The 21,276-nt window shown below is 41.2% G+C and overlaps 1 long non-coding RNA gene across 1 annotated transcript; it reads left to right on the top strand.

Annotated features, from left to right (window-relative positions):
* Nucleotides 1–3: 3 nt before the first annotated feature.
* On the top strand, nucleotides 4–19,842 carry LOC121233184. The gene is made up of 2 exons (XR_005932074.1): nucleotides 4–3,276; nucleotides 17,422–19,842. It is a non-coding gene; the product is annotated as an uncharacterized LOC121233184 (long non-coding RNA).
* Nucleotides 19,843–21,276: the final 1,434 nt, after the last annotated feature.

The following is a 21,276-nucleotide window of genomic DNA, read 5'->3' as shown; positions in this document are numbered from 1 at the left end:
AACGGTCAAATGTTTGGATGCCACAGTGCTAAAATTCCACTAGGTGAGAAATGTGGTTAGCCACAGAACCTTACAACAACAGTATAAGCAGAGAGGGATTTTCTTCAACCTTTCTGTATGTTTTATTATTATTTTTAAATGCACTAGAAAACAGATGAAATAAAGTTGCTGTTTGGCTGTTATAAGAAAAATCTTAATTACTGAAACACTACAGAACTATGTTGCAAATAGGTAGTTGAGACAGAGGTGAGGCTGTCAATTTTGACATGGTGTTGCTTCAAGGTTCTTCTGAAGACCGGGGGAAAAAGATTCATGTTTTATTCATTGGCTTTGGGTGGCTACCAGTGAATTCCTGTTTGACTGAAAACTAGTGGATGCAAGTAGATCAGATACTACTTCTTTTCACTTTACAGGTGCTTAGGCTTTACTGTTGGGGACCAAATAGAAACGAACTATTTAGCTTCCTCTAGGAGTTTGGAGTTCTGTCCAATGCATGCACAAAGACAGGCCCTGTTTACAATCGACTCTTACTGATCTGGAGTAATGGAGGGATAAGGTGAGAAAACATGACTAATGCAGGGCATGGAGGCTTAAACTGTGAGACTATATATGCTTTGTGCATCTTCTGAAGCTATACTCAAAATTCTTGTTTAGAAAAGAGGCACACTATAGCAAAAGACAGGTTTTCGTGCAAGTGCATGCCTCCCACATGCAAGGCACAGTGCTGCAGGCAGCTACATCATGTATGCTCAGACCAACTAATCCACTTACAGATAGGGAACAGATGACTGTATTTCAATAGTGTCTAGAAGTCCTGAAAAAACTACTGGGGTTCAATCAAAAATACTAAGAGTTAAACACAAGGCCAAAGAAGATAATCTTAGCTAAAAGCCAATAATAGAACTTCTGGAAACCTTATTTTTAGTGCCCTTTAGCTCTATACTGATCTATTAAATAATTGTAATACGATTGTAAAGAATAGTGAACAACCTGGAATGGTGAGAAATAAATACAAATGAAGGATGAAAGTAGAAAATGAGATTAGAAGTAGTTTGCAGCTGTCGGGCATTCTTACAGATGAGGTTAAAATAGAGATCAGGGAGGAGGTAACAGCATGGCAGAAATCTCAATTTAATCCTGTTTTCTACTTCCAGTATTTACTAAACCTCTCAGTGTTTGTGTGTGTACATATGCATGCATTTTGTCCTGCTTATTCATGTGTTATAGCAGTAACTTTATTTTTACACTGTATCTTGTAGTCAAATCTTCATTCTATACCAGTTAACTAAATTGAAAGAAGTGCAGTTGTAATCTCCTTACTCGATAACTGTGTGTGTCTCAGGTGCAAGTATAAAGGGTATGTAGGTGTGAATAGTTTCAGTAACAGGTCTTCATCGATAATACAAAGCGAATTTTGTTCTTCTGGTTGCCATGTTGCATCAGGGATTAGTGTGACTGAGCTAATCAACAATTTACTTGTATAGCATTTCCACTGGCTTCCCTCGAGTAATGCTGAGGTGATAAAATCAGATAATCTCAGGGGTACTGCTGTTGTAGTGTTGGAGTATTCAGGACCGCCTTGTTTATATTGAAGTGAAACACAGAAAATGTTGCTATTTTTTAGTAGCAAAAAAGTGATTTATTTGACTGGATGTTTCTTGGCATTCTCTCTTCCCTTAGTCTGGTAGTAGTAACTAATTTACATCAAAATAGAAAGACTCAGGAAAAGGTATCAACTAAAGAGCAAGGACTTTTTTTAGAATTGCATATGTAAACTGTTTATTATCTGGAAGGGAACTTACAAATTTTTTTCACATAGACAATTTTGTCATAGAAAGCTCATTTATAGAGAACAGTACAGTTATTTTCTTGTATTGTCAGTCTCGAACAATAATTATAGGTTTGTTTGCCTTAGAATAATAATATATTATAAATAATGCCTCTTCTTGCTCTACTTAGGCTGTTAAAACTGAAGAAGTTTTAAGAGAAGCCTTGTAAGTCTTTAAGGAAGTCTACTTCACAACCATTATTACATCTAAGAGTAGCTATTTCAGTGTCAAAACTAAAATACTGGAGATGTTTGAATTTTTTATGTTACAAAACTAAGGGAAATATGTAACTATTGGTTAGTATTTACACACACTGGGGCCTCCCAACTTTCAAACAAAAGGTTGAAATGTTGTTAAAATTCCATTCAGTGATCCCACTCTGTAACATTTCTGTTTAAATTCAGATTCACAAATGGAGAGCAATAATACCATATCTCTAGGGCTTCCCTATTTGTAGAATAACTCTCAAGTGTGGCAGTCATTGTGAAGTAAGTGCACCTGCAGAGCTGTTACTCAAAAATAGCTCTTACCTTTATATTCTGTATTGACCCAAATGAACATACTGTGTCCTTTTATTGAAGTGGTAAACCTTTTTCACTGCTTTTCCAGGTAGTATAAATCTTGACATAAATAGCTTTTCTTAAAGAACTTCAGTTTGTTTAGAATAGAGAACATGCAAACTAAATTAACACACAGTATTGCTTGAACAGAAATGATAATTTGCAGATTACAGCAGCTCTGTAGGGCTAATCTGCGATGGAGGGTTTGCCTGAAATAAGGCAGGTTATAAATTTAAAGCATCGTACTTATTCCTGACTTAATTTTTTATATTGTTTTTATATGACTGGGTTAGATCCAGTAATTTACTTGAGTGCTTACAATCTAGAGGCCTTAATGACAAAAGTTCAGGTTACCAAATTGCAGTGCCTAATCTAAAGTGCTCTGTTGGGTGTCTTGTAGCTTATTTGGTATGTGAGGAGAGACAGTTTTTTAATTCCTACCTGTGCTTGATTCAAAGCTCCAGTGAAAAGCATCTAGAGCAGTGGTCTAATTTCCTGAATTTATGTAGTGGCACCTCCACCTGGTTTCCAAATAACAGTACATAACTGGAGGAGAGATGATGATTCCCAGCTTTTATAGCAATAAATATGTACCTAGCACATACAACTCTAGTGATCAACAGGTTTTTCAAAACTTTTGAGTGTTGACTTCTGCCAAGTAATTTAGTTCATTATGTATGATAGAGTTGGGTGGTTACCAAAGAAACTGCTTGTGGATGGTATGTTGAAGTAATTTTCTGTGTGGAGGTGATTATGTGAACCACTGGGTGAAGTCCCATATACAAGCAATCACTCACAATCCGTAACTGTCTCTGCGGAGATGCTTACTGTTCAGTTTGGGTACCTCCCCACACACAGTTTCTGCTAATCACCTTGTAGGAATGGAGGTGAGTGGACTGGGGTGGACCCTAATTTTTGGGGTGGAGAATAAGTATAGATGTGCAGTCCTGGTTTGGGAAGAATGGAGCATGGGGGGTGTGATAGAAAGAGAGTTGGGCTTCCTTTTAATTTCTCTCTGCTTTAAGTGTGCTTGTACTGAGTTACTGCCTATGGTTCCTGCTACCCAATAAATTAAATCTTAGAAATCATCTGAGGTTCACCCGAAGTCTGGACTTCTCCCCACTCCTTTAAGTCCACTGACAAGTAAGCTACAGAAGCAACCCGCATTTTGCTTCCCCTTTCTGCCTTTTACTTCTTTCTGTACACACAAACTGGCATGCTTAGCTGCACAGTGGCCAGTTCCAGCAAGAGGCTGTGGAATCTGAGCCTCCTGTTTGCTGGGTAAGTGTACTGCCAGGCTCACACAGGATGTGTTACTGTTGTTTCCTACCCTGGTAGCTCTCCTATGAACAGTAATCAGTGAACTACTTGGGTTTTATAAAGAACCCTAAGTCCTGTCAGTGTATTAGATGCACTCCGTGTGTATGTCAGATTGCCATCCCGCTGCCTTAATTCTCCAAGGTCAGTTTTTTGGCTCTTGGTAAACCAAGAGATTTGTTTCCTTGGACTAGGAAGTCTTTAGGCTAGGAAGACTAGGCATCTTCAAACACCCAAAGAATTGTCTATTCAAACAACAAAGTGAGCTATAATCTAAACCCAGATGACTGGGTCTTGGATTGCAATTTCAGAATTCAGTATCTCAATTCCATCTAGCTCTCATGGTGTTAGTGTGTCTTGCTCCAAATGGATTAAGTGGATTAAGCTAAATTGGAACAAGATACTCTTAATTCTGGAACAAGAACATTCAGAAGATTGTTAGCAAAAGGATCAAATGTCTACAGTTAATTCATTGTGTAGATGAGTCCTGCACAGAAGACCAGTATCTATTACTCCTTAGATGATTTTGCTTGTTAGGAGAAATTTGAGTTAGAAGATGTAGCTTGTGGCCGTTGCTGAAATTGTCCTTAACTTTGAGTAGATCCTGGGCTCTTGGGTTTTTATGTAAGAAGTAGATAAAACAGTTCATTTTCTTTTGTAAGTTTTTTTTTTTCTCTCCTTTTCAGTAGTGAATGAAGAAGTATCAATAGATGCTTTAATATTGATTTGTTTGTCTTTTGTTGTTCTGGTTTGGTTTTTTTTTAACAGATGGGTAGGCAAGTTTTCCTAAAATCAGAGTGCTCATTTCACTTTGTTTTTAATGTATGTGTGTGTTTTTAAATAGAGATACAAATATCTTCCTTTTTTTTTTTTTTTCTCTGTGGGGGGAAGGACAGATTAGCCCTTGGTTTGGTTTGCGCGCCAATTGCTTTGTCAGTATCTGTTGTGTTACTTGGGGGGATTGGGGGGAAGTCAAGCACTGTGACTGCTTCTGGGGTGACTGTTCTACTCCTTTTTTTTTTTTTAAACTGGGAATGGGGTTTTTTTGTTCTTTGCCCCTTACTGCTTTATAAATCTGTCTTTAATTTCAGTTGCCCCAGAGTAGTCCTTAATTGTTGTCTTCCTCAATTAGATTTCAGATGAAGTTTCCTTCAATATCTAGCTGTAAAAACCGGATGTGTGCAGGTGACACAACTTGCATGTTAGCTGCTAAAACATGATGGAGAAGTTCAGGCTTGCAGAAAAGGGAGCTATATATTATTTGGTCGTTCATAGCTTTAGCTTATGGGATTTGTGTAAAAAGTAGTTGAGTGTTGTAGTTTGATTTTACAAAAATATGTTAGAAGTGGGGCTAATAAAACACTTTAATTTTGTAGTGGTTTCACAAGATCTTCTGGGGTGGAACAATCTGCATATTTTTTTGTCTATTTGTGCAAGACTAGACTATTGATATGCTGCAGTAACCACTACGGTTAATTAGTAAATTTTAGTACTAACTTGGATATCTTATTTAGCAGCAGCATTGAAAATAATGGTGTTGAATCTCGGTGTTTTGGTTGTAGCAAGCAATAGGCTTGCTACGTCATTCAAAGCTGGTTATACATGTCAGTCTACTTCATTTGAACGTCATAAATGGGAAAATGTTACTCTTGGAATAGGATTCATCTGTACTGGAGGAAAATGGGCACCTGTAGACAGAGATCACATTCAAGAAGAGGCATTTGAGAAAAGTCGTATCTGTCTCCCTCTGGAGGTGGCATTGATCATGATTCCACTGACTGTCATGGGAGCTTCAGTTTCACTCACACCTCACTTCAAGGCATATGAAGTTATGTGGGATGACTTCTCTCTGCTTACCACCACTTGTGTTTTATAGAATATATGTAGTAGTCCCTGAAGGATTTATAACAGCGTTGAGTGTTCTTTTTTATTATCTTTTTAGAGGCAGACACACAGCTTCCTGCAGTGGCCAGCCTAAATCCAGAAGATGGAAGTGTTAGATAGAGACTATAAAACCAAGTAAGAGGCTGAAGAATTTTTGACACTTAATTTTAAACATTTTTCAAAGTATGATACCGAATAGACTGGTCATGGAACATTTTAAAGTTATATCTTCATAGGTGTAATTTTTTTGAGCTTCATATGGATAGGTTCTCATGCTCCAGTGAGAGCTCTTGTAATGACCTTGAGGTTTTCCATTGATATGTGTATATGGGAACACTTCTAAAAAATTATTTCCATCATAGTCCATGACAGATCTATATCTTACATTTTTTTTTTAAACTACTTCATATAGTTGATTTAGTTGAACATAGTAAAAAAAATAGTAAATTTCTTTCCTAAATGCTTTCAAATCTCCCTGTCTGTATTCAGAATTAGGTCAAATTCTTATTTGTAGTATTCTCTTTTTGTTGTTATATGGTTATTAACAAGCTGATACAACCTAGAGACCCATTCTGATCGGCATGTGTCTCGGTTCCAGAGATAAAATCCTTTTCATATTCTGTAAGCTTTAATTTTTTTAAAGCCTCTTTTTTCTTTTACAGTAAGAACACTTTGAAACACTTTGCGTTGAAAATCAGCATGACAGACTCCTGTGATGCATTTTTTTAATATAGTTAGTATTCAGGGCTGAATTGTATTCTTTCAGGTGTTTGAAAACAAAAAAACCTAGCAGTAGTTCTTCATATGCTTATGCAGTTGTTCAGTAACAGAAATCCTGCTTGAGATTTGTGCTGCTTACTGTCCAATAGTAAGTGGGATTACTTGCTGTAATTGACAAACCCAAGGTACTTTTCATTAAATACTGGTCCTTCCTCAAGAATTGTTGCTAGCATGAAGGGAATGGATACTTCATCCCAGGGGGACGTGGGGCAAGAGAAGAGCTGCCTTTTTAGTAGAGACCACCCACCTGCGGAAAGAGAGAAGCATCTTTGTTAGCCTGTCTCATGGTAAAGGGTTGTGAGACAATTCAAGCCAAGTGGTTATAATGGTCATAGTTTACTGTTGCAAGGTCCACTGAAACAAGCTGAAAAAAATAAAACCCCGTCCATGCTGTCAGTCATGAGGAATGTGATACCTGATTGCAATCAGGTTATCTTTAAATGCAAGAGCTCAGGTATAGCTGGTAGCAGTGTAGCTGCTGCAGTAACGTGCTCAGCAAGGGTTAATTTGCCCTGCCAAAAAGCAGTTGGCCATGTGGACACACCTACGAAATCTTGTGCACTCAGGAGTCACTGAACTTGCTAGAAAAGTGTAACCTGTTTCTGTTGTTGAAGCTCAGGGAATCCTAACTGTCTTAGGTATATGCAACATCAGATATGACTCCATGAGAAGGATATTTATTTTAAATCCTGTTTCCTTTAGGGGCTTTTCTCTGAAGCCTAAAATGTTCTTGCTTTAGATTCAAGTTGTTCAAGTTCAAAAACCTGTGGCCAAGGGGAAAAATACAGATGCCCAAGTTCCACTGAAGCCTGCAAGCCTGTAAGTGGTTTGTATTCACTGTGTAGTTGTTGTGGTTTAACCCCAGCCAGCAACTAAGCACCACACAGCTGCTCACTCACCTCCCTCATAGTGGGGTGGGAGAGAGAATCAGAAGGGTAAAAGTGAGAAAACTCGTGGGCTGAGATAAATAAGTAAAGCAAAAGCTGTGTGCGCAAGCGAAACAAAACAAGGAATTCATTCACCACTTCCCATGGCAGGCAGGTGTTCAGCCATCTCCAGGAAAGCAGGGCTCCATTGCGCCTAACGGTGACTTGGGAAGACAAATGCCATCACTCTGAACGTCTCCCTCTTCTTCCTTCTTCCCCCAGCTTTATATGCTGAGCAGGATGCCATATGGTCTGGAATATCCCTTTGGTCAGTTGGGGTCAGCTGTCCCAGTCGTGTCCCCTTCCAACTCCTTGTGCCCCCCCAGCCTCCTCACCGGTGGGGTGGGGTGAGAAGCAGAAAAGGCCTTGGCTCTGTGTAAGCACTGCTCAGCAGTAATGAAAACATCTCTGTATTATCAACACTGTTTTCAGTACAGATCAAAAACATAGCCCCATACTAGCTACTCTGAAGAAAATTAACTATATCCCAGCCAAAATGAGCACAGTAGTACACTAAGTTCCTGGTCAAATGGTATCTAATCCTTCAGTCAAGTTGCAAGTTTTGTGGCTCCCCTTAGTAGTTTAAATGATTTGCAACAAGTGTTGCTTGTTCAATTTGGAATGTACTTTTGGTTTTTTGTTTGTTTCTTAATGAAGTATTCCATTGAGGCCTTCTGTGACACTCTGCCATATGCATTCATGTTGTGCATGTGAATATATGAGTGTTCTTTGGGAATGTCAGAAAGAAACTACCTGTACAGCAGCAATTTAACTGAAACAAGATTTGGTTTTATGCCATGCTGGTTTTATTTTTTAAAAGTGTTTTAAAATGCTGAGTATATACATACTTATATAGGATATATAAACAAGTGCTTCCAATCAACAGATCGCAAAGTATCTTACAGAGAATGTTAGTATCTTTATCCCCCTTGATAGGCAGTGACACTTGGTAATAATCCGCCCCAAATCAGGGACAGATCTGGGAATGAACGCTTTGCTTTTTCAGCCTCAGCTGAATACTCTTGACTTGGACTGCTTCCCAGGGATTCACGTCCTGTTTGGTGTTTGACATAAACCAACTGGATTATGCATTCTCAACCTGTGTGTTGGGGGAAGGGATAGATACAACTGACCGGGTGCATACTTTTTTGCTATTACTCACTTCACATTGCATGCAGCGTCATGATGATGTTTAAAAGTATTACTCATTTCTCCATGGATACGCTCCTCATGACAAAGTATCCCAGCTCCAGAGCAGCTACGCTCACTTTCCAGACCTGCTCCCTCCAAGCCTCTACTTGCAGGTGTTTGGGAGCTGACTGTAGGTGGTGGGTCAGAGGAACAGTAAGAACTTTTAATGATAGTTGCTAATTAATTACCTTCCACAAGGCTAACCTTGTTCAGATAGCTTGTTTTTACAGACCCTGCTGTTTTGTCTCATTTTCAACAGGCTTCTTATTACCTTATTCTAGTCTGTGTAAGACCACCAGGTATTTGTACCAACACCCTTTAAGGGTTTTCTAGACATTGAGGCACCTTGGTGTTTACATACAGTGGAGGATCTGAATTCTAGTCTATCTATAACTGCATATAGACCATGTAACAGCATTCTGACCACGCATAACAGCAACAGACTGCGTGGCAACCATCTTCCACCACAGCTCATTTTGGGTTAATGGAATTGAAGTAGCATGGCAAGTCAGGAACTGTAGAGATATGGATGAATAGGGCTCATCTATAGGGAAAAGAAGCTGGCTCTATGAATTCAGGTTAAAGACTATAATCTAGGACAGGTGACACCTGGCAGCAGTATTCTTTTATTTCACGTATCACAATAAGTATATATACATTTTAAAATATATATGTAAGTATACTAAGCATTTTAATAAGTATAGAATGTTCTTGGTAGAAACCTGCCTAATATTTCAGTAGTCTGCTGTTCAGAAGGACAATTTAAATGCACTGGTCATTAACAACTTGCATTAGGTTGTGTACCCTCTGCTTTCAATAACCCCCACAGTCTTGCTACTATATGAACCCTCATTTGCAGCCCTAACCTCCTCTTCCTGCTGCAACAGCTTTCGTTGCCCCCATTTCCTAGCCCCTTGCTTCCCATGTTTTTGGTTATCCCAAGCTGCTGACCAGAAACACGCTGCTCTTCTGTCATGTGGTGGGTCGGAGATACTTTCAGTATCTTCATATTGTCCAGGCATGTTCTGGCACACTTTGAAAAATTGTTTGCAAAGATAAAACAGATTTCGTTCAGTTTGATAGTGTCACAAAAGTTAGGGTTGGATGGGGTAAGAATTTTATGTGGTAGAGAAACAACAGACACCTGATCTGAGAGGAGTTTTATCCTGTGAAAAACCCATCCTAGAAAGACTTCCAGGTTGAAGTGGTGGGTGGATGGAATGTGACGTTCCTGATACGCTGTGGAGATTAAAGAACAGAAGTTTACTATGTTTGTCAATGAGAATATCCTTGCCCCAGCAAATGCAGACTTTGTAGTCTTCTGCAAATAAAGAAGGTCTATATGGGATGCTGTAATTTAATTAGTATTAAGGCTATGTGCAGAGTGGCTCGAGTTTGTTCCAGAAATGATTGCACTGTGTTTGAGAAAAGACTATAACTTGAAATTAAAAAGAGGAGAAAGGAATATAATGCTGGAGCTTGCAGATCAGTTATCTCATCGAGGAAGCCATTATAGGTCAGCTATGTAGTTCTTCAAAGCTCTGAATACGACCTATATTGCAAAATAATAAACACATGCTAAGACAGAGTGGAGTACGCTCACAGTAAGGCTACTTGTAAAAAGTTATGTCAAGACATTGTATGTGTTCAGCAGTTTTCTTTGTAATCCTATTATATTTTACAAACTAATATATTCCCCATAAGGTGCACTAGAGATAAACATTCCAGATGCCTTCATCTGCAGAGAAGAAGGAGAGGCAATTAAAAGTCTGCATGCTCTGAAGTCTCTGGGTACCAAGAGTGTCTGCACAGACTTCTATAACATTTTAAGGAACAATTGGTTTTCCTGCTGTCTGAGGTGACCGAATGCAAACACAGTATTTGAAAGATGTCAGTAGCTCAGTTATTTTCACACTGGCTAAAATCCTGCTGGTTTGCATAAAGGTTTCTATTTTTATTTACTGATAGCAAAGTCTTGGTGACAAACGGGCTCCTCCAGACCAAACAAATTCTGTTTTCTTTTATTAACACACATCATTTCATCTCTGACGAAGAAAGGGCAGACTTCTGATAATATAGTGAAAGAACCTGGGGCAGAGCAGTGTCTGGTACTGGCCTCCGACAAAGAGGAGGAAAAGCACAAAAGGACAAAATTGCTGGCCTTGGTCTGAATTGAGCGGTGTTGCTTGCAAAAGTAGCAAGTGAGAGGGCTTTTTTCTTTTTTTCTTTTCTTTTTTTTTTTTTTAATTCACTCCCTCCTACATTGTTACCGGGCTGAGTAGGGAAAGAATTTTCTTTCTTTTTAAGGTATGAATAATAATAAATGGGATAATTTGCTCCAAGAAAAAACAATTCCACATGGGAGGCAGTTAAAGCTGCCCCATGGGAGCTCTATTTTTTCCTTCAGAAAAAAATTTTCATCATACAAATTCTAAAAGCCAGCAGCCATTGAAGGAGAAGGAGAAACAACAAAATGCTGTGTTTGCTTGTCATTGCGGACCAATTATTCTTCCAGTAGCTGCACTCCTGTGTGCAGTTTCTTGGTTGCAAGTACTGCCTGTCCAAAACATGGATTTTTGGTCTCAGACCTGTTCAGTTTAAAATACTTTTTTTATTTTAGATGAGCTTAATAAAGCAGTGCACATTGGTGCTTATATAAGTATGAAATTTGTCTATAACTGTTAGTTAAAAGTCCTTTTCACCGGCTTAGTATGCCATGTGTTGTTACACCATGTAGTATTACACTGATGTAGCTAGAGTGAAGCTCAGTTCTCAGATGTTAAGATGACCCTTTTAATTTCGGATTGTGCTGATATGTATTTCACAGTTTCAGGTGTTGGTGAAGTCAGCAGCAACCAAATACAATGAGGTGTAACTTGACTTCTGTGGACTTAAATTAAAACTTCCCATATTGCCTTGCATGAACATTTTTGTTTTAAATAGCTTTTGCATTTGGTTGTTTGGTGGGAAAGCACAGCCAAATGTTTTAGAGAGGTATCAAAAATAATTTGTTTTGGCTAACAGTACATTTCCTGGATAATCTCATCCAGGAGAGATTTTAAGTGCGGTATCTGTTCAGAGCCTGGACCCTCAGAGCACAGCCCAGCTTCCATTTCCCAAGCCCATCATTCCCACCACACATGAAGGAGCCAGTCGGTTTTGCAAGGACCATGGGACTAGGGGCCATCTTGCGGATGCTGGGGGAGAGGAGGTGATTAAATAAATTAAGGCAATGCATGCCGTACAAAACCACCTCAGGCAGGCTTACACTGAGGCAGTCAGAAGGGCTTGGGAGTCTTCTCTGTTTCTACTCTGCATGAAGTGTAAATAAAAGTAAATATGTGTGTGTGTATGCATATGCTGCTCGAGCTACTTGATGCTACCTCTGCTACACTGGGATTCTGTTACATTGGGAAGTTATGATTTAACTTGTAGTTAAAATCATCTCATTAGCATGAGCAAAGCCCCTAAAACCAACCAACCAAAGTAGTTGCACAGTGTTACTGGATTTCAAAGTGTTGGATTTCCACATCTGTAACTTCTGATTCTAGTGCTGTGTCCTGTGTGGTAGCAAAGAAGATAACAAAACTAATTTTAAAATTCTGGAATGAGTTTTGAGGTAATACTAAGAGTTTAATAAGTGCCCAAGAGGATTTTATACCACAAAGCTTACTGAAAGTTAGTGGGTCTTGTGGTCTGCTTGCTAATGCTCTGGACTTTAAGATTCAGGATTCTTGGTGCATTTCTCAAAGGCCTGGCTCCTGAAATCAAGGCATTTTCTTTGTTGTTCTTCCCCACCCCTTTGAAGTTATATTTCTGTTCCTTGTAACAAAAAGGTTGAAAACACAAAAGCAAGTAAACATGAAAGGCTCAGAAATGCAAATATAAATAATTCTAGATTTTTTTCGTGACTTATTGACAGTCTCACGTTCTGTGCTTGGCCTGATCTATGTGTTTTTGAATGCTAGATGCTGGTCATGGTCAAAGCCCTATTGAAAATTTCACCCCATGTTGTACTTCAACCAAGTAAGATGCAATTATGATGGCTTTAAGAAAGGCACTCTTGTAATCCATTGTTGTAGGTGCTGTAGCGCACAACTTGCTTTCTCTGCATGAATATTTAAATTCCCCTCTCACTATCTTTAGCAACTTCACCCAGCTTTTCACAGTCACTTACTCAGATAAGTCAGGGAAGCTCGTTCCAGTCCAGCCCCAACGTGATCTGCAGGTGTCATGGAGCAGGGTCTGGTTTGGAGAGTGAGCTCCAGAGCTCCCAGGCCAGCAGAAGCGAGAAGCCGCGTGGCATGGCAGGGGAAGGGATGGCTGCTGGCTCCTGGGAGAGAGCACATCCAGCAGCAGTACATGGCCTCTCTTCTGCCAGAAGAAATATCAGCCTGGCATGATGCTTCCCAGCATCAGGAACATTAGAGGAACAAGCAATTTCAGGGCTGAAAGAGGGTCTAGGGGATCTGCTAACATCACAATATATTTAGCTCATGGAAATAAATACACAAAGGTAAACGGGAAGATGACTGAAGAGAAGTGTTTTCTCGTATTTATGGAGCTTTCTTTGGAGTCTGAAAGGCCAAAAATATGATCACAACATCTAGCTGGAAACTGAAGATGGGATTTAGAAATGGAATAATTTATCAAACTGGAGGTAAAGATAGAAGTATGCTGTACAGAGGGCAGGATGAAGACATTTTAGTAAAACTGACACTGAAAAGGAGAGGATAAGCTGCTGAGAACTTCCAGAGGAATTTTCCTGAGAGTAGAATGTCACAAGAACTGCCAGAATTGTCTAATTTTTCAAATGTTTTTTATTAAAGCATACAAATTTAGTATCTAACATGAAGAATAATTTATCACAATAGAAATAATTAAATCCTCAGCAAAATGAAGATGAATTTTGATGCCATTCCACAATTATTTTCGACAAACGCTTTTAATTTGGCCCAAACAATAGCAAGGAGGCTTTGTGGATATCATAATGTGCGATCTAGACCTGAATGATTCGTTTCAGTCATCACAGAGAGGGGACAATAAGAGGGAACATGACAAAAATATAGAAAACAATGAGCAGGGCTGCACATAATTTTGACTGCCATATTTTTATAATAAATCTCATGGTAGTTTGTGGTTTGCTTAAAGCTTCAGCTCCCAGATTTGTGTAGTAAATAAGAATCTAAGATTTCATTACAGAAAAACAAGTTTCTAATTTGCAAGAAGACTTAAACTAATACAGAGCAAGAACAGGAAGCAAAATACATCTTCTAAGAGACAAATTTGTAGAATTTTAACTCAAAACCTAAAATCTACCTTCTTACTCTAAAAAAAATCCAAAGGCATAAAGCTAAGACTTGATCCTGCTATTAGAGCTCAGGTCAGTATTTTTAGCGCGTTAGTTACTCGGCCAGACATTGCAAAGCCTTGTATCCCATCCTTTTCTTTCCTTAGCAACGTTCTCCAAGAGCCTTGAAAACAACATGCCTCTGCCCTCTATTTTACTTGCTTTTTCCTTCAGCAGATGCTGACGAGCCCAGTGTCTGATTTCAGTTCTGATCTGGAATAACTCCAGGGGCGTGCACGAAGCCGTCCCGCTTCTTCCCTCCTAAGGGGGTAGTGGTGGGGAGGAGGGTCAGAACTATTGTTCTCCCTCCCGCAGCAGCAGCCAGCATTGTTCCTTTTTATTCACTTCCCTCTCTCTGTAAACCAGCAGGGCTCGCAGCAGAGGGACGCAGCTCTCCTCATTAGAATAATTAGGCTGATTTATGAGAGAACAACCCAGTGAAGGAGAGCTCTCCTTCTGGAGCGTTTACCACTCGAGGCTGGGCACCCACCCAGCTGCTGGCAGTGCAGTGCTGGGCCTCCCCGCTAGCTCACGCTCTCACCCCCAGCTACCCAGTCAGGCTGGAGGGCCCCCAACTCTTCAACTTTGCGACTCAGTGAAAATGTACAGATATATGCAAAAACCACTTTTTTCCTTCACATGGTATTCTTCACCAAGTGGTACGTTCCAAATTAATACTGAAAGTCTAATTAAAATAATAAAGGGAAAAATCCCATGTTGGACCTTTCCTTAGCATTGGCTAAGTGGAAATTTTGCCTTATAAAATGTTCCTCGAGCAGGTTCACTGTGTCACTGGAACAGTGAGAGCTGGTACGGCTTTGTTCCTCTCCTGCACTGTGGAAGTTTTGCATTACTTTTAGGAAAGGCTTATGTATGAGGAGTTAGGAAATTTCCTTCTTCCAGGGAAAATGTTCCGAGTATCCTTTGTTCATCACATTTCCTTGGTATCTTCATGGCAAAATATAACGTGTACCTGGGAAGTTCTACTGCACTCTGGAAGACCTATTTAAAATGCACGTAGACATATTCAAAAACACATTTAAACTTCTGAAAATGCAAGCAAACAAAAAAAAAAGATCATTGGCAATTCTGCTTGTTGTGTTTCTGCCAGGCACCAGAATCAAACACCAAAGTTGCAAAAGTTGCCAGCTGCCTGCACTTCCCAGTGTGATGTTTGTGGCCACCTTTATGAAAGGAACTGTACACATTGCTTATCTTTGCTAATAGGATGGCATTTGTAGTAACTGAAAGGCAATGTTGTGGTTTAACCCCAGTCAGCAACTAAGCACCATGCAGCCGCTCTATCACTCCCCTCCTCAATTAGACAGGGGAGAGAAAATATAACAAAAGGCTTGTGGGTCGAGATAAGGACGGGGAGAGATCACTCAACGAATTACCGTCACAGGCAAAACAGGCTCGACTTGGGGAAAATTAACTTCATTAATTGCCAAGCAAACTAGAGTAGGGTAATGAGAAATAAAACCAAATCTTAAAATACCTTCCCCCCACCTCTCCCTTCTTCCCAGGCACAGCTTCACTCCCGAATTCTCTACCTACCCCCGCCTCCTGCAGCGCGGGGGCCGGGGAATGGGGGTTACAGTCAGTTCATCACACGTTGTCTCTGCCGCTCCTTCCTCCTCAGGGGCAGGACTCCTCACTTGTCCCCTGCTCCAGCGTGGGGTCCCTCCCACGGGAGGCAGTCCTCCACAAACTTCTCCAACATGGGTCCTTCCCACAGGCTGCAGTTCTTCATGAACTGCTCCAGTGTGGGTCCCTTCCACAGGGTGCAGTCCTTCAGGAGCACACTGCTCCAGCGTGGGTCCCCCACAGGGTCACAAGTCCTGCCAGAAAACCTGCTCCAGCGTGGGGTCCTCTCTCCACGGGTCCTGCCAGGAGCCTGCTCCAGCGTGGGCTTCCCACGGGGTCACAGCCTCCTTCGGGCACCCACCTGCTCTGGCGTGGGGTCCTCCCCAGGCTGCAGGTGGAGATCTGCTCCACCGTGGACCTCCCTGGGCTGCAGGGGGACAGCCTGCCTCACCGTGGTCTTCCCCACCACGGGCTGCAGGGGAATCTCTGCTCCGGCGCCTGGAGCACCTCCTCCCCCTCCTTCTTCACTGACCTTGGTGTCTGCAGGGTTGTTTCTCCCACTCCTCTCTCCCAGCTGCAGTTTCTGTGCCGCAGCAACTTTTTTTCCGTTCTTAAACCTGTTATCCCAGAGATGCTACCACTGTCGCTGATGGGCTCAGCCTTGGCCAGCGGTGGCTCCGTCTTGGAGCCGGCTTGCATTGGCTCTGTTGGACATAGGGGAAGCTTCCAGTAGTTTCTCACAGAAGCCACCCCTGTAGCCCCTCCGCTACCAAAACCTTGCCACGCAAACCCAATATAGGCAATTAAATAATTTGGTAAATCGTCCCCTAAGCCTATAAGAATATTTTTTTGTTTGGGGGCAGATTGATGGTGCCAGTTTCAAGAGCAGTTATTCATATTCAATAGCCCTCCACGTTGTAAACTCTGTGAAAAGCCTCAACAAACCCAAGGAGCTCACCGTATAACCAAGCCAAAGAAGTGAAAGCAATAAAAGAATGAAGTATATGTTAAAAACTGATGCAAAAAATCGTATTGCAATTGTAATTGCCTGTAACAAAATGCCTCATGCCACCCATAGGAAAAGGCAAATCAGCATCGAACGTTTTCTGCCACCTTCACATTGTCTCAAATGCTCTCAACATATTCTCAGCTGGAACATTTGTCTCTGTCTTTTGCATACATGGAAAAACAGTGCAAGACCCAGTTTCACCCATCCCATTTCCTCATACAAAGCCTCAGTGTATTTTTGGCTTAGGAGATTGGCAATTTTGACTGGCACAAAGTTCATCCATGTGGAAATCTACCCTTCTTTTACGAAGTTGCATTCCAGAAACTGAGCGAGAACACTCCCCTTCATTTTGTAAAGCGGGAGAGAGGTGGGGAGGGCAACCCCTGAGACCTGGCCACTGCGCTTTGCAGACAGAAGAAAAACTTTGGTGCTTATTGATACCTGATTACTCCGAGTTCACCAGGAAACACAAAGCATCTAAAACCCTATCCAAACCACAACTTTATTGTTCAGAAGTCAGTGTTTCAATGCGTAAATACACAACCCAATTTTTTCTGCCTCCAGACATCGTAATTTCACTGATGGACATGGGGCATTCCCGTAGGAAGAGCTCAGTGTTAGTGCTGCTGTGTACAACGGCAATCCGTGGGGAAGAGACACAGCTATAAAATGGAGAAATGGTTAAAACACTATGCAGCATGCCTCTCCTAAACAATCATACTGTACTTGCTCTCCCTCTCTCTTCTCAAAATTGCTGCCTTGGGGAGGTAAAGAATTACCATTGCCATAAACCGTAATCAAGATCAGATGTGCAAAGGGAAAGGCCTTGCTCAAATATCAAAGGGGTCTTAAACTGCCAAAACAGAGCCAGAGAGAGAAATCCCGAGGGAATCAGAGATGTAATTTATGACTGACCTTCATTTTAACTGGGAAATGCGTGCTCTTGAATGGCAATGCTCCCGTAAATGCATGTTTTGTTTTGTTTCAGCTCATTGGGAATCTTTGCTGCAGCGTATTGATCTAAGCTCCTGAACAATGAGCCGGGGATGAGGAATCACATATGCATTCCAGAAACATTTTTCTGCCCTGAACTCGTCTCAGCAGTGACAGTGCCTGGCTTTGTCATCCCCTCTGCCACAGCGCTGCCTTCTGGGGCTTACTTCTTTCTGTTTGCATCATCGTTTGCCTAAATGACACCACATTTTCTGCATTCTCATAACCCAGTTGTCTGGATTTAGGAGAAAACTGAGATAACAACTCTTCAAGGGGATTTTTGCTGCCACAGGAGCAGTTGTTGTCTGGATGAGCTCTCAGTCATTCAAAAGCCAAGCATTACAAGAAAAAACAGGCATTAAATCTTTGCAGTCAAATAGAAAACAGCATCATGGTGCTTCAGCCTCCTGTGCGCTGCCTGCCTTTCTACATTTCACAGGGTAACGTTTATCTGGGGACTCTATGCTTCAAAAAAGTTTAGATTAAAATCTAGTTCCAAACTTACCTTTGTAATGGACTCAAACTGCACACTGAACGTTGGGGAAATTCAGATCCACATTTCCGTCTGTATTTCATGGCTCAATTCCAGCTGTAGTTTAAAACAAAGATGCTTAGCTGCTGTCAGCTGAAGTCAAGTCCTGTGTTCCCCTGGCTTCCCATCAGATGTGCTTTATTAAAGCAAATACTCATTTTCATAATCTGAGAATTATATTCTGAATTCTTTTTAAATTCCAGTTAAACACTTTGATGAAAAAGCTTTTTTTTCTAAATTCTGCCTTACATTTAACATGAACTGCAAGGAACGGCAGTGCTTAGCAGGTATGATGAAAAGAACAGATTTGTCAGGAAAGCATGTAGCATTGTCCATTCTGAAGAAACCTCTCACCAAGATGATAGCTATTTGTAAAATACACTTCTTGTCTGATAATCAGAAAAAGATAATCTGTCATAGAAGTCACAATTCCTTCACAGTTTCCCCTCTCAGCTTCCTCTGTGAACAGCTGTCAATACGTGTATGAAATTAACTTAAAAACTGGATAGGTTTGATGTCTAATGCAAAACAAACTGATCTTTTAAATGGAGCTTTTTCAGGTAGAAAAACCTTTGGAGTTAATTGGATGGGAGGATTCAGAGTTTTTTTCATCATTGCAACATGTTGTTTTGCAATACAAAATATGTCCATTTACAGTAAATACAGAGATGTCTGCAACAAATTAACTTCAGATTTTTGGAAACACAGATGGTGCTTCTTGCACTTTCCCAAAGGGCTGCATTTGCGCTAGAGAAAGCAGAGGTTTTAGCTACCCTGTTATTTTTAGGAGTTCATCCCCATCATTTCTACTTCACCAAGAAGAGAGAAAATCTGATTTCCAGTTTATCTGCTATCAAGCAAGGAGATTAAACAATTTGTTTTGTCACTTGCAATACATTTCTGCTGCCTCCAGCATTTAATTTTAAAAAACAGTACCTTTGTAAAGGAAGTCATGAAGATTATGTACTCCGAAAGGAAAGTCTCAGCATTCAATACATTTTGGATAGAAAAAAACCACGCATCGGTGGTGTAACGTAACATCTCACGTCATAACCACAATTTGTCCCTCGAGTCCCATCCTTCCAGAGTCCCTTCTTCGGGGAAGCCCGGCCTGGGCGGCTTACCCTTGCCGCCAGGAGGTGGCACGATGCTCCCGCCGCTGCTCCCGGCCGGGCTCCACCGCCGTTCCCGGCGGGGCTCCCGCGGCCGGGGCGAGGCGGTGCCGCCCGCCGGCGGCTTGCCGCTGCTGCCCATGTCAGTCCTGGACTTGCTCGCAAACGATCAGGCCCTCGGCGACAGGTTTTGGTTTTTTCACAAGGTACTGGTCGTTTCCAGCACCTCTGGTTTTGGGGCTGGGGGTTTTTTTGAGATTTACCGCTTCAAACAACTGAGATGGAGCTTACCCTCCAAAAGTGCCAAAGAGAGAATGGAAAATAGAATGGGACCAATCTTTTTTTAAAATTTTAGTATAAATATGAACAAGCATATGTAACGTTTTATAACGACCTTTGTTTGAGCTTATGTTCCTGAGTGTCTTAAACATTTTTGGATTTTTCACCCTTCATTATGTTGCTAGACATTTAATTCAGAACACTCCAGTGAGGGCAGAATTGCTGTGTCCTTTAAACAGAAGGGGTAATCGAAGCATACAGCTTACAGTAGGGCCTGCATTCGTCCCACCTAATTATAGGCATCGAAGTGAGAGGGCTGACTTAGAAGCCAGCTTGTCTTTGCTTCCCTCTAGAGTCGAGGGATAGATCTGGCACCTCCAAAGAGTGATTCAGCATGCATAGCTATCAAAAAAAGCCATGCAGTCAACCTCACACACAGGAAAAAAAAAGTTTCAGAGTTTGGGGGCCAATAAAATACAACATATGTTTTGTATATCCATAATTGTGATGCTTAACTCATTCAAACCGAACACTGTACAGAAAAAATCACTACTCTTTCATTTATCACGTTAAAACAAACACAAGATGGCTTAAAGATGTAACTTGCCAGTGACCACTTGTTAAGCGAGAGAAATATTCTTGTGGCAGAACTGTCATTGATTGACTGGCAAACTCTGCAAATGAACCCAGGTAGGAATTCAGAAACCTCTCACGCTACAAATTCTTGCTGAAAGTAGACCAAGTTCTGCTCTCCTGAATTACACATTTCATTTAACAATGTTTATAATAAGCAAATGGTGACTTTGAGGCAAATATGAGGGTGGAGTGGCAATCTGTGCAAAATGCTCCCACCTGGCAGAGCAGCAGCGCTTCCCTCTGCTGCCCTGCAGGTTCCTTTGCTGTCTGATATTCTGCTGGCTTTCCTGATTTGACACTTTTGTTGCTGTTCCTGGGATCAGAGCAAACACATTTTAAATGTTCATCTTTTACGACTCAGTTCCTGTGGTACTGCGTATGCCTTTGGGATCACTCATGGCCGTAACCCTAAAGGTGTTCAGCAGCTCAACAAAATTGGTCGTACTTCATGGGAACTTTTAAAAGGCCTGATGAATGCCTACCTGCATGTGCAGGCACCTAAAATCCTTTCACAATCTGGTCCTTGCTTTGGCCACTTGCTGCTTCATACCTCCAGCTGATTGATGACAGTGAATAAGCAGGATTCAAATCAGGTTTTAATCTGTAGACAGCCTGACTGTGGTATCACAAGACAGTCTTTTTCTACAGGCCCAGTATTTTTTTGCATTTGAGATTTTCCTACCTGTTATATTTTGTCTTTTCTTATTCTGTCCTTAGATAAATTTGTTATTTCTACCACGGAACAAATAAAAAGAACAACTTGGCATCATCCTCAGTGACACGTTCTCAGGCTTCATGAAGGAGCTGCATGGTACCCCTCGAATCCTTATCAACACCAAGTCAGGGGATGCAATGCAGTAATCTGGGTGGATAGGAGAGAGAACAAGCTATCAGCAGAGCTGGTCTAACAAACCAGCAGCATCTCCCACTTCCTTCCCTGATGTGGGAAGCCATGTGATGGTGGCTGTGAGAATGGGCTGCAAGAACACAACCTGCAGCTTCCAGTCAGCAAGAACAGGGGCAGATCATCAGGAGGCAAACACAGTACTGATCAGGTTCAGAAATATTTTATTACTAGAGCCTATACTGCAGGTTTGCCTACAAGCACCATTCGGGGATCACACCAGAGGAGAAGAAATCATGGGCAAATTGGCCACTGCAGAGACCTAGTCAGTCTGGACTCGCATCCAAGTCCAACATGCCCTGAACATGGCAGACTTGCTGCGTCTGTCCTCAGCACAGCCTCTGGCTACCGGGATGGTGAGTTCAGCCACTTCAGCGTGGTTGCTCT

The sequence above is a fragment of the Aquila chrysaetos genome, chromosome 3 (genome assembly GCF_900496995.4).
Source record: "Aquila chrysaetos chrysaetos chromosome 3, bAquChr1.4, whole genome shotgun sequence".
NCBI lineage: Eukaryota > Metazoa > Chordata > Aves > Accipitriformes > Accipitridae > Aquila > Aquila chrysaetos.
This window is presented reverse-complemented; position numbering and strand designations above follow the sequence as displayed.